Below are 13,697 nucleotides of genomic sequence, written 5' to 3' on the forward strand. Positions count from 1 at the left end.
GAGAGCTCTGATATCTTGCAGTATTTCTTCCCTCTTTTCCTAAGCTGTTGTGCTTTTCCAACTGCTGCTTGGTGTTTCAGGGGACACGGGCTTTTATTTTTAACTGAGTGATTCAGCTGTGATGCGATCAATTGACAGCCAAAACTGGAACATTAAGGAAAAAACACCCCAAGTACCAGGAGACTTTCAGATAAAATCACAGACACCGGCAAGACTGGAAGAAACACGACACTTCTCAGGCTTTGCCCTAGATACCAGATGCAAATCAAAGCTAAATGAGTTCTGAAATGTGCAGCACACGCTGCTCCCCTCCACTGAGTGCTGCTGAGTGGTGGGTGCTCCGAAATTGAACGTGTGATGTTCAGCTCTTTCAGTAGAAATGAGGAACCAAGGGTCTACCATTTAAGGGCAGTCATAGCATCATCGAATAGTTTGCATTGGAAGGGACCCTAAAGGCCGCCTGGTCCATCCCCTGCAATGAGCAGGGACACCCACAGCTCCATCAGTGCTCAGAGCCCCTCCAGCCTGACCTTGGCTGCCTACACCACCTCTCTGGGCAACCTGTGCCAGTGCCTCACTGCCCTCAGTGTAAAAAAACTTCTTCCTTACATCCAATCTAAATCTACCAGAATCTCTGCACCTCATCCGGATGCGGTCCACCGAGCAACTCAAGCTCTGTTCCTTGCAGGTGAAACTTCTCATTGTGCAAGGGGGTTTTTAGCCAAATAACATCATGTTTTCCTTCTCCCAGGAAAGCTATGGGGTTTTTGGTCCCTTTGTACGGCTCTTTTTTTTCTGTTCCAGCGCAGCTGACACCGCAATGATTTGTGTGCGTGCAGCACAATGGCTGGGGCTGACCCAGGGCAGGTCGAGCACAGCACTGAATACTGCTCTGCAGAAATAGGGGCTGCCCAGCCCTCGTCCTGGTATGAGGAACTACCCGTCTGCCAACGGGCAGCACAAGCACGGAGGTCACGCTCAAAACGCATGAGACTTGCCTAGCAGCTGGTGTTTGATTACCTGCAGGCTAAAAGACAGGTTTATTGTAGACATACCTCTGCAGAGAGGAATGTAAGGGAGATATCGACCTCCCAGATTGAAGTGACTCTGAAACCCAGTCAAGCAGCTCAGGTGAGCTTGCTTGAGTGTCATTTCCTTCTCCAAAGTGATTTCTTAGTAGGGGAGGCGATTAGAAGAGCTGATCATGACAGATAAAAGCTGTTCTGGAAATTTTCACAGTTAAACTCCACTGGACACCTGCGTCCATCGCAGGCTCTGCTCCTGCAGGGCTCAGATTCATAGAATCATTAAGATCTCTGAGATCATCTGGTTCAACTCCAACCCAGCCCACCACGCCCACTGACCATGTCCACTTGGTGCCATGGGATCCTAGCAGATGAAGGCATTAAGTCCCCAACACTATTACTCAAGTTTTCTGGGCACAAGGGATGAGCGTACAATAGTTAACATGCAGCAGCTGCTGGTAGGGTTGAATAGGTCGGGTGCACTGGCTCTCTGACCCTAAAAAATGTCCATCTAGGGAGAAATTCAGAGCCTGCCCTTGTTGAAGACCCCCAAACAAGCTCCGCTCCTTCCTTGGTTTCCAGTGCTGGAAAGACCATGTTTCTTAACTCTTGGTCCCTGCACATTATCATTTTTTTCAGAAATTCTCTTATCCACACAAAAAAAATACATATATGGGATGTACTTTTTAAAAGCAAAGGTAGTGAAATCCATGGATAAATTAAACAAGGCAGTAACTTTCCAACCAGTGAATTGCACCACCAGCATTATTTAGACCTTGCAGCTTGACTGTGAAAATGAGGGCCTTAAATTTGTGAATTATGGCAACTCGCTGGTGTTTATTAACCCGGCGTGCTCCAATTCTAGGTTTCACAGTACTTCATGTCATCATTAATTTCCTGCTGGGAAGCATTACCAAAGCGATGGTTTCCAAAAATTCATGCATCCTTGGCGAGACACCAGAAGCAGAGCATGATACCTGTCTGTTGGCAACGCATGTTGCCAGTGGTCCTTGGGATGATCTGACACACGGTCAATAAGAACAGGGGTCCCAATACACGGGGTACAAACACTCTGTTAACCCCACCAGATGCAACTGATGCCTTGCACCCTGGAAGCTCTCTCCAAGACACATGCTTGGCTGAGATAGTATCCAACACTTGCTTCTTTGCATTTGGGGGCAGTGATGGGACGTTATGGACACATTTGATTTTTCATCCCCCTGGTTTATTTGCCATCCTTCTTGCTCTTGACACCCTGACGCCAGGTTTTTCATAGGACCAGGGGTTGTATTTCCACTCTGGTCCAATAGCTTGGAGCAAGTGAGGCAGAACACCCCTTCCCTTTGCACATTTTATTGCTTAGCTTAGTGGCTGCAAGTGGCTCAGGTCGTATTTATGAACAACCAGGCTGCCTTCTTGTCTATTAGATTAACAGAGTAGGCTGCCTTCTTGTCTATTAGCTTAACAGAACGGTTCATGCCAGACAAAAAGCCACCTTTAAGCACATCTTAAAAACCCACAAATTTTCTATTCGTGTGCTTTTTCCTCTGAACTTCATAATTATCCAAGAGCTTCCCATACATGAAACATGAAGGAAAAGTGCAGTAATTACCTTAAATGCTAAGCCTTGAGGGAATTGGGGCTCGTAGCAATGGATCATTCTTCCCCTCATTGGTGGCTGTTTCTATGTGGTGCTTAAATTGCACTAACAAATCCGCTACGATGATGCACACTGTTGTTTGATTAACTCAGAAGCCCACGGCTATGTGAAATAACTCTTCTCTATTCTCAGCTACAACATTAAAATAATATGTTTATGCTGTTTCAGCAAAAAAGATCCCACTCCTGATGCAGGAAATCGGGTTCAAGAAGAGCTTGTGTTGGAAGCACCAATAACCAATGTGCCTTGGCAGGTCGCATGGCCCAAGGAGCAGTAACGCTGATCAAAGTGATGGTCTACAGATATAAGAAACAAAGCTTTTGGCTGCAGGGATATCTGTCAACAGACCGGCTGGTGTAGCTGGAAAAAAGTGGGAAACCTTTTGGGTTCACAACCCCTTCACCAAAGCTGATAGAGATTAGAAGTTAAACATGTGCTTGAGTGCTCGGCTGAGCCAGGGCCCTACATCAGTTCAAGGCCATTGCTCTTCAATTTCTCCCTTAATTTTTGTGCTATTTTCTCCCGTCTCCAGACACCAAACATGCTAAAGAAAGGTCCCGCTGGAGGCAATACGTGGTTGTCTAAGAGTCTTTCCACTTTAAACCACGAAGAAACAATTTCCCCTGAATATAGCCAGCTGATTACTACCACAAGACTTCATGCGCATAGCGAATAGAAAGCTCGGGTAGCTTAAATCAAATGTGCTGGCTTATTTTCATTTAATAGAACATCATTTAATACTTCGTTGTTGAGTACTGCAGCACGCTTTTTAATTCAGTGACACTTCTGAACCTACCAGCTCTTTTCCTGTAAGGTCTGTGACCATCATTTCAGATTTGAGGCTTGAAACATGCCAGCATGAGAGCAAGGCATAGGTACAGCCATGAACACGTGCATGGGATGCAAACAATGTGATGATCAGAAGAAAGGATTCCAAACAAGTGCTCCAATTCTCCATGTCTTCCTGCTGCTTGGGACCCTATGTAAGATCTTGAGATGGTTTAAATAACCTTTCTTAGGAAAACAAAGGTTGAGTCCATTCTTGCTATTCACACTCCAACCTGGTGTTCATCACTGAAGGAGAACTGGAGATACCACAGTTAAAACTGCTATGGAAATGAAGAGATGATTTAGTTCCCTGGGATCTTTTTTGATCCTGGGTGGCCTGATCTGGTGGATGGCAACCAGACCATGGCAGGAGGTTGGAGCTAGATGACCTTTAAGTTTCCCTCCAACCTAAGCCACTCTATGACTCTACAACTTCTGTAACGTGAACTAAGAGATATTACCAGGCTTATATCTACAGCTGTCCCTGACATTTCAGTGGTCGACCCTTCTTCAATCAATACCTAAACAAAGCAAACTGAGGATCCTGTTTCTCCTATAAGCTGAACACAGGGCATTCTGAAAGCTGCTTGGATGCATGCTCCTCATTGGAAAACTTCTTGCTTTGATCCCAAACCCAGACTCAGTTTCTCAGCTTACACCCATCTCCAGTGGCAAGGCACTTTTATCAAAGCTAATGAAGTAAAGTTAATACATTTTTCAGACCTTGGTAAAAGCTTAGTACGCTCAATTATCTTGTCTAATTACATTACACATTGACAGATGAATACATGACCCTCTGATATTTTAGTTTGCCACCTATAAATCCGCAGAAGAGATCCTATTCTTATTTAGCTCATTTGATTTGGATTTTCTTTAAGTTGTTCTAATGAACGATGTCTTTAAAATAAAATTAACTGTTAAGGTGCTAAGCCAAATTTATTTTCTTTGTGCCAAAGTGGGGGAAATTAGAAAAACTTGCCACACAGCTGCTCTATAGGAGACAAAAATGAAGCAAAGCAAGAGAAGGCAATGGGGTGCACACACTGAAACCACCAGCAGGCACAGGCAATGCCTTTAATGTACTATAACCAGCACTGATGGCCAGAATAGAAATTCCCCATTCCTTGCCAGGCATAACATGCACAGCCTGAGGCAGGCACCTACAAAACCATCAGATTTCCTGCAATAAAACCCCAATTTCTTTGCTTCTCCCATGCCAGGATGGTGTTTGGATGGTAACTGAACACAGCAAACAATCTCTTTTCTTATCACCCATTATTTCTCCCAACACACTGAGAATCAGGCACTGAAAACAAACCTCAAATGGAGCCATCTCCTGATACATCCTGCTCATACAGGCAGCCTTAGGGAAATGCCAAAACTTAGGGGTTACATGAGGTGATAACTGTGCGTTCCACCACCTGCGCCCAGGTCATTTTGGGTGGAGTGAATTTTAGGGCACTAGAAACTAAAATAGTTTTCAATTGAAGGGAGAAAACCTCCTCACTGGATCCCAGTGGACTCCATGGGTTCATGAGCTTTGAGTCCGGACAGTCTGTCCCATGTCCTTTCCATGAACTTGCCAGGGAAAAGGACCCAGCAGCCTCCAAAAAAGCACGAGGCAAAGCACCTTGTTAGCACAACGTGCACAGGCTAGCAAAATATATCCATTTATTCAATAACAAGCTGTTCATTGTTCTTATCTATCTAAAAGAAAAACTTGGAATTCAAGCATGTTTTTTCAACTGATTATCAGAAGGAAGCTTTATTTTCCTAATTAGAAGTCCTATGAAATTTCTAACACTGATTCTGTAGTAGAACACCAGCTCACTTCAGTGCAGCACACCTCGTTTTGACCACAGGGCAATGAACAGCTGGAGATGAAGAGCACGGTGTATCTGCCCTATGTTTTTTGCCTGTCCCAGTGCCAACAAACCCATCGCCTACATTACTGGGCTTTGATTTGCAGGAGCGTACACAAGTTTGCCCTGCAAAAGCCTTCATCCCTGGAGGTGCCCAAGGCCGTGGATGGGGCCCTGGGCAGCCTGATGTGGTGGGGGGCAACCAGCCCATGGCTGAGATTGGAACTAGGTCCCTTCCAACCCAAGACATGCTCTGTGTTCCTTTCTTGCCATGTCCTCACACAGTAAAAAGGGCATGTGATCATTCTTAATAGCGTGGTCAGTGGGTCTGTGGATCTTTTGGAGAAGTAACAAACTGACCTCCAAGTTTTCCTCAGGTAAACCCTGCTCAGCTCCAACAAGCTTTCCCATGGAGATCTGAGCAGCCTCCAACCTGAATGGGAAGCTGCATGGTGAAACCCACTCTGCCAGGCTTGTATGAGCCTCCCACCCGATGGGGCTTTGCTGCTCCAGCAGGTTTTAAAACACTCCAAATTAAAAGAAGATGATGTATACAGATCTAATAGCCCAAAGCAGGCTGGAGTTTGCAAGCAGGTTGATGTTGCTTTTAAACTAATGGGATTTGTAACTCTCACAGGTTAGGGATGAGGCAACTGCTGTGATGAAGAGACAGAAGAAGCCACATTAGCCAATGCACTGCAGGGCTTCCCATACTACAGCACTGGAATAAAAATAATACACTTGGAAATGCTGTTTTGCAGTAGATTGGAAAGCACAGCTTTTCCTGGCATGTTCCTGGATCAAAGCCGAATTCGATAGCATTAATTATTCAAAAACCAACAAGATACACTTTGTCAGTTAAAGCAAAGAAAAATAGTAATCAGATCGGTGTTGTTACACTGTGAAGAAGCAAAACAGATTTTGTGCAAGCGATTAAACTCATTTGTGCAGCCAACCTACACGCACAGTTTGCGCAGATTCGCAAGTTGCTGCCACCAGTTCTATCAGCTGTGAGGAAATGCGGAGCTCACACATGGTGCCTTGTCAGACGTGGCTGATGGTCCTTAGGCAGGGTTTTTTTGTTTTGCTTTCACAGCTTAGCACATACACACATAGACATAGAATCACAGAATGGCTTAGGTTGGAGGAGATCTTAAAGAGCACCCAGTTCCAATCCCTGCCGTGAGTTGGGTGTCCCCCACCAGCTCAGGTTGCTCCATCCAGTCCGGCCTTGAATGTCTCTATATTTCCCCCCTTTACATGGGAGAGACAAGCAAAACAGGGCTATTTTACTTTAACAAGGCTTAAAATGGCCTTTCTGCTCTTCTGCTATCCCCAAATGCAAGCAAGATCAGGGTGCCAGGAAGGAAAAAATAAAGAACGAATAGAATAAATCAGTGTTTGGCTAAATCTGTTTGAGTCACTGGAGAACCTAGAAGAGAAAAGCATGAAATTGCCATTGAAAGACCAGGTAGGGGGCAATTTCTAATCTGCCTGGGTGTTTTGGAAGGTGCTCATGGTTTGGTGTAGCTTCATGGTGTACTCTCTTGCACTGAACTTCACTGAGGTTTCAGCCTCATGCACTGTACTCATGCCCCACCTATTCTGGCTTTGCTGTGAAACTCACACACAGAGCCCTGTCCACTTCCATAAGCTTCATTCTGCTGCCCGAGACTGCCTTTGCTTGTCAGATTTTAATTGCTTTGTCAGAAGATAATTGTGCCTCTTTCACCACTCTGTCTGCTCCCTGGGCTATTTCATCCCAGATCCAGCTCTGAGTTCATCTTACACACGAGAGGCCCAGAAATGCCCCAGAACTGTCCTGCAGCTTGGGTCATTCACAGATACTTCCAACCATTCCCTGGTTCGGGGGGTTTGTTTAAAAATGCATGGCTTACATCTCTTATTTTTATAAGGAAAGCAACATGAGATTTCTATCCTAGGATTCATAGTTAACCTCTTTTGCCCGAGGCAACCAAAAATTGCAATACCACCACATGCTCCAGAACCAGCCTGTGCCAGAAACAGGACTGCCTTCTGGCAGCTTTTTCTAGTGGCCATGCTCTGCTCACTCTTAATAACTCAGTGTATGATCACAGAATCATAGGTTGGAAAATACCTCTAAGATCACCAAGTCCCACCCCAGCCCATCTCACCATGCCTACTGACCACATCTCACTGCTGAACACCTCCAGGGATGGTGACCCCACCACCTCCCTGGGCAGCCTGTACCAGTGCATCACTGCTCTTTCTGAGATGAAATTTTTCCTATTATCCAACCTAAACCTCTCCTGGTGCCACATGAGGACATTTACTCCTGTCCTGTTGCTGTTTACCTGGGAGCAAGGGCCAACCCCACCTCTCCACAACCTCCTCCCAGGAGTTGTAGAGAGTGATGAGGTCCCCCCTAAGCCTCCTCTTCCCCATATTGACCCATCCCAGTTCCCTCAACCACTCCCCATAGGACTGTGCTTCAGACCCCTCACAACTCCATTCCCTTCTCTGGACACGCTCCAGAGTCTCAGTTTCTTTCTTGTAGTGAGACTTGGGTCTTCATCATCTGTAGGGTTGTATGTAAATACTGCCACGAATAAATGTTTCTATAGGAGAAAACTACACGCCATCATCTTTCAACCTGTCATCTCCAAAATGTCATCTCTTATAAACACTATAACCTTTACAAAACTATTGACTTTCAGTTTGGTCCAGCATCATGCAAGGAAGCTCAGCTATTTCTGTACTGCAGCACATTTGACCACCAGCTCTACTTTTCCTTAGTTACAAGTAACTGTGTTTTAAAATAGCAAGAAACAATACTGTTAATACATTTGAGGCACTTAATTAGGTTTCAGGAGCTCCGCTTTCTTGGAAGAAGGTTGCTTGCTGAAGAGCATCCTCTGCAGACCTGAAAACTCCATTAATAGGATGCAGCAAGCCAGGTGGGTAAGTGCAGCACACAACAGTTCAAACAGCAGAGAGACTCCAAAACGTTTAGCATCGCCATCCCCCTAACCAGAGTGCCCTGAAACTGCACTGCAGCAAAGTTCTTTTTCCTCTTTTGATTTTTATTGATCCCACAGTAATTGAAAACTGACACTGAGGTCCCGGCCACCCCTGACTCCATTTGCATTCCCTCACAGAGTGCGCACAGCTAGACACAAGCAGCATCCTTATTTCCCCAGAAATTCCTCTTGTTGTGCCATGCTCTTTTCCCCCTTTCCGCCTCTTCCTTGTGGAAAAGGCTTTCAGGCTCTACCCTGCGGGTAAAGCACACGACCCATTGCTCTGTAGCACTTCAAGGTCCCTCTCTCACCACGCAGGACAGGTTGCTGTTGAATACTGCAAAATGTGCTCTTCGTGCAGGAGCTGGGCTCCGTGCCCCCCAGCCCTCCCCTGCTTGTTGGCTGGGTCTCTCGCTCCCAGCACCGCCCATGAAGACCATCTGTTCTGCAACCAGCAAAAGGCACACACAGCTCGGATCGAGCAGGAGCTGCAGCCAGACGAGCTAAAGGATTTCTGCTTCAGCCTCTTGCCTGGTGCTAACCCATGGGTTTGTTCTCAGCTGTTCATTTCCCTATATCTTGCATGGGAATGTAAGTCTAGAATTCTGCTACTGTGTTCAAAACCAAAACCTTTATGCCACGAAGGTGTCCCAACCTACAGCAGGGGGGTTGGAACTAGATAATCTTAAAGGTCCCTTCCAACCCAAACCATTCAATGATTCTATTTCTGATTTGGAGGGTGGCAACCCTGTTCATGGGAGGATGCTGGAACTGGATGGGCTGTAAGGTCCCTTCCAACCCAAACCATTCTGTGATTCTGTGATGCTACGTTATCACTTACACTGCAGAGCAACAACATCAAGACACAATCTACAACCACCATAGAATCATAGAACCATAGAATGGCTTGAGTTGGAAGGGACCCAAAGGATCATAAAGTTCCAACCCCCTGCCAGAGGCAGGGCCACCAACCTCCAGATCTGGCACTAGACCAGGTTGCCCAGGGCTCCATCCAACCTGGTCTTGAACACCTCCAGGGATGAGGCATCCACAGCCCCTCTGGGCAGCCTGTTGCAGCACCTCACCATTCTCTCTGTGATGTAGAACCATGCAGAACACTTCACCTGCACGGCTTCTTGTCAAACATACATAACTGCTCACTTCCAAAAATGCCATCTTTATTGAGTTTTAATGCTGCGTGATGGGCCTTTTTCTCATTAAGAAGCAAGCCACCATCAAGCATTACCTCTTTTCATCTTCTGTTTCTATAATTAACCAAACTTGGTGGCCAAAGCCAGCACTGTACACCGAGCACCTGCATCTCGTTGAATAGGAAGCAGCAGTTTCCTAGCTGGAACACAAGCACCTGCCTCTTGAAGTTCACTAATCCCGCTAATTGGCTCCTCCCCTCCATTTTGCCTCTAAACATACATTCTGAGGGTGAAAAAGAAGAGCTGCCACCTGCTACCACTTCTTTGCATGATTCCCAGAGGATTGCTTCTACATATTTATCCGGACAGAGAAGCTGTTCCCCCTCCGGGTTTATTCCGCGTAATGGGCTCTGTCCTGGTGGGAGGGACACGTATGGGTCCCGGGGCTGCTGCTCACATGGACCCACAGCTGCTGGCACACTGGGGACTTGAGGAGCCTTTAATTATCCCTTCTCAGTGCGTCAGGCGAACGCTGCCTCTGAGCACATAATATATTGTTTTAGCAGGCTGCCGCAAGAGATCTCTTGGAAATATAACTTAATTCATGAGCTGACTTAGGTGTGTGCTATTTATATTATAACTTATGGCATTCATAATGTTGGCTTGGTCCCTGGTATTTGGGAGCTGATCTGCAGCTTGCTTTCCGTGAGCGCTTGCCGTCCCTGGGAGTGTCTTTGTTACTGGTTATGCAAACAAAAAAATGCAGACGCGTGTTCTTCAGAAATTCCAGATATCTCATGGAAGCTTTTCGAGCAGAAGGTGTGGGCTCTTCGGATGTGCAGGAACACAGGATAGGAGATACAGGAGATGAACCTGATTGGCCACAAAACTTGGTTTCAAACAGCATTTCGGATGGACTTAGTGTCCCTTCATCACTGCTATGGTCACACACTGTGTTACCCAAGTACAACACACAGCTGTCGAGATAGTTTCTTAATCATAAATGCTGCTGGCAGAATCGGTAATTTTGGCAGCAAAATGCCCACTGCAGGCAATTGTCTCTTGCTTAAATTTAGACGTTGCCCACTTACTTCCAAATGGAATACAAGTAACATTTCAGCTATCAAAGGGAGTTTCAAGGCAAAACATGGAACTCATTAAAAGCCATGAACAGAATCATTTTGAAGGTTTCTTGGGTTTCTGCCTGTTCAGCTTTGCTTTCTTTGGGGCTCAGCCACCAGCAAAGAACTGAACGAGGTGTCCACTGGTGTCCTTCAGTGGGAGCAACCCAAGCAGGGTGTGGGACGCGGCAATGAAGCGCTGCTCCTCCGAAGGACAGGGGAAAACACCCACCTAACCAGAAACAGACTTCTGCAGAAGATGGAGACCTCAATCATGCATGAAAGAGAAGATTCTGGAGCATCGCGGGCTTAGTGAGAAAATGTAGATTGACACCTACAGAACCTTGTCACTTCTCAGCCCCTGAATGTCTATTACTACCAAAACGGGTTGGGAAATCATCCCTCCAGGCATATTTAAGAACATCATGTCTGTGTATCTGCTGTAGATCCGAACTTTACCTTTTTGGGGGAAAAAAAATCCATTTAAAAAATAATTATCAATTGCAGAACCTATTTCCTCCCTCAGCGGACTCCCTCATAAACTCAAACCATTAAATGCCCCAAGTTAGTTTATCATCACTCTTCTATGACCTTCATCTAACTTCAGCTTTCACGTTCAGAGTAGGAGTGAGTTATTTTGATTAACAGTGATGGCTTCTTTTTCAGACCCGTAAATCAACTAAAATAAGAAACTCATACCTTGAAAGATTTAGCGGAGTGGCTGCCAAGTATTTTTATAAGGTCTTTATTCACTCTCCGTTGTGTGCGCTACTCTCAAAGGTGCCACAACACAATCCCTTGCACTATCAATTCCCCTGCCCCTTTTGCAAACACTGCGTTTTCCCCATGTTTCAGAGGAGCAGCCACATTAATACAGCTGCAGGACTGGCTTCTTTTCTTCTTTGTGCAGTCACTGCTGATTGTATGAGTAATGTAAGAGCAGCACTGAGATTCAGGTCTGCTAATAATTCTGGATCTGACAGAGTTGCATCCACTCTGTACAATACTCCACTGTTAACACTATTTGAAAACCCCTTAAAACCCTTTTAAAATCCATTATTTGGTTTTCATTTGACATGTGCACACATACCAAACCCCTGTTACGGCACCTGCTACCAAGGGCCGCTTGTTTTTACTACAGGACGCAGTAACACCACCCAGCTGCAATGCCCACCTGTACTTTGGGCAGTAAGAGCTCACTCCTCCTCTCAAGTCCATATAAAAGATCAAGCCGTATTTGGATGGTTGGCAAGGAGCCATCCCTGGGGCACTGGTGGCAGAGCAGGTCTACAGTTGAGTTGCAAGGACAGTGTCTACTGAGTGCAAGAAAGCTTTGACACTTTGCCTTTATTTCATAGAACCACAGAATGGTTGGAATTGGAAGGGAGCCTGAAGGCCACCTGGTCCTACCCCCTGCAATGAGCAGGGACATCCACAGCTCCATCAGTGCTCAGAGCCACTCCAGCCTGACCTTGGCTGTCTCCACTGATGGGGCACCCACCACCTTGCAGCTCTTCACCAAGCACTGGGACATGCTTAAACCAAGCCATCAGGAGCAATTGTAATGGTACGGCAACATGGCAGAGAAGGAACCCTGTAAAGAGAAGCCAGTAGAATGACATGCCTACAGAGCTGCAATGACTTCGATTTAGGACCCCTTGACCAAGTAGGGGAATTAGGGGAGGAAGATATCAAAGCATGTTCCAGATAGCCTCTTCATTTTGATTGTGAGTAGGGAAAGGGCTCCGATGGATCCCAAGCAGAGAGCAGAGACCCAGGGCTGGGGCAGCCCCCAGCTCCCACCCAGCATGGCACAGCTGTAGCAGAGGCAAGCAGCCACACGGAAAAACTATAATTACACCTTCAGCTCTGTGCATTGAGATGAGTAACAGCATTGCTGCCGCAGCTTTTTTACAGCAGCTCAAGTGTATTATTCATAGGGGCTGTTTGAAGGAGTCTGTAATCATGGGAACTGCTTCCTTTATGCTCCTAACCACACAGGATGAATCTGAGGACCACTTCAGCTCCCGTTTCAGACCGGATCCCATTTGTGTGTAGGCAGCTTTGTGTGCTGAGGGATGCACAGGGACTGAGTTTCAAAACTCTTCCCCAGCATTGGCCTACGTTTGAAGAACTTCATCTGAAGGAACTCAGAACCATGCTGAAGCACTTTGCTTTGGAACCGCAGCCCTTGCCAAAGGCTGATACACCTGATACACCTGTCCCTCTGCTTCCAAATGTCCTCTTGTTGGTCTTTCAGCTTTGAAAGCTGTCACAGAGGGTAGGGATGGGGCACGTTGGCAGTGATGGGGATCATGGGGTCTTGCCATGGACTGGGAGCAGCAAATGGGAAAGGGTCTGGCAAGCAGCAAAGCACCTCCTGGAAAGGGGTTTGTGCCATGGCTTCCTAACCAAGGAGGCAAGAAAGGTGTTCAGTGAAGCACTTACAGTGCAGGATCTGCACCTTAAGCATGACTACATTATAATTACATGTTTATTGATCACAACCCTGTTCATGGCTCCAGTCCTCCTCAAAGCCTTTTAATTCATGGAAGAGTTGGGTAGCAATGAGAGCTGAGAGCAGGATCTGCACCTTAAGCATGACTTAAATAGAGCTGAGCGTTTGCTATGATTTTATGCCTTTTTTGGGGACTGCTTTTTAATAGGCGTTGGGGAAAAATGAAGCCACTGTGTTCTGTAAAAGCAATATCAGGCATGAATGCTGTTTTCATGGGAGATCTTGGTGGTGTTTGCCAATAGAAGACAAGCATCAGCCACAGATGTTACTTAAGGACATCTTAATGTTGTGCTCGCTGCGCATTTTGCAGCCTAATTACACTGCCTTCGTTATTAATAATGTACAAACTGGGGATTAATAGATTAAGACAGCCTTCATTATTTTATTTGGGTCGTTTGCGATGTAAGACAAAACCAGACAGCTGAAAAAGAAAAAAGAAGTACAAATCCTTAGATGAGCAAAGATTGCTAAAAGCTGAAAACGAGAGGAAAAGAGAAGCAGAGAAGCAGATCTGCTTATATCAATATGCC

The 13,697-nt window shown here is 46.0% G+C and overlaps 1 protein-coding gene across 2 annotated transcripts in view; it reads right to left on the minus strand.

Moving 5' to 3' along the window:
- The window catches only part of KAZN (kazrin, periplakin interacting protein), a 147,051-nt gene that overhangs the window by 84,525 nt on the left and 48,829 nt on the right, over positions 1 to 13,697 (minus strand). The window lies entirely within an intron of this gene.

The sequence above is a fragment of the Numida meleagris genome, chromosome 20 (assembly GCF_002078875.1).
Source record: "Numida meleagris isolate 19003 breed g44 Domestic line chromosome 20, NumMel1.0, whole genome shotgun sequence".
In the NCBI taxonomy this organism is placed as follows: domain Eukaryota; kingdom Metazoa; phylum Chordata; class Aves; order Galliformes; family Numididae; genus Numida; species Numida meleagris.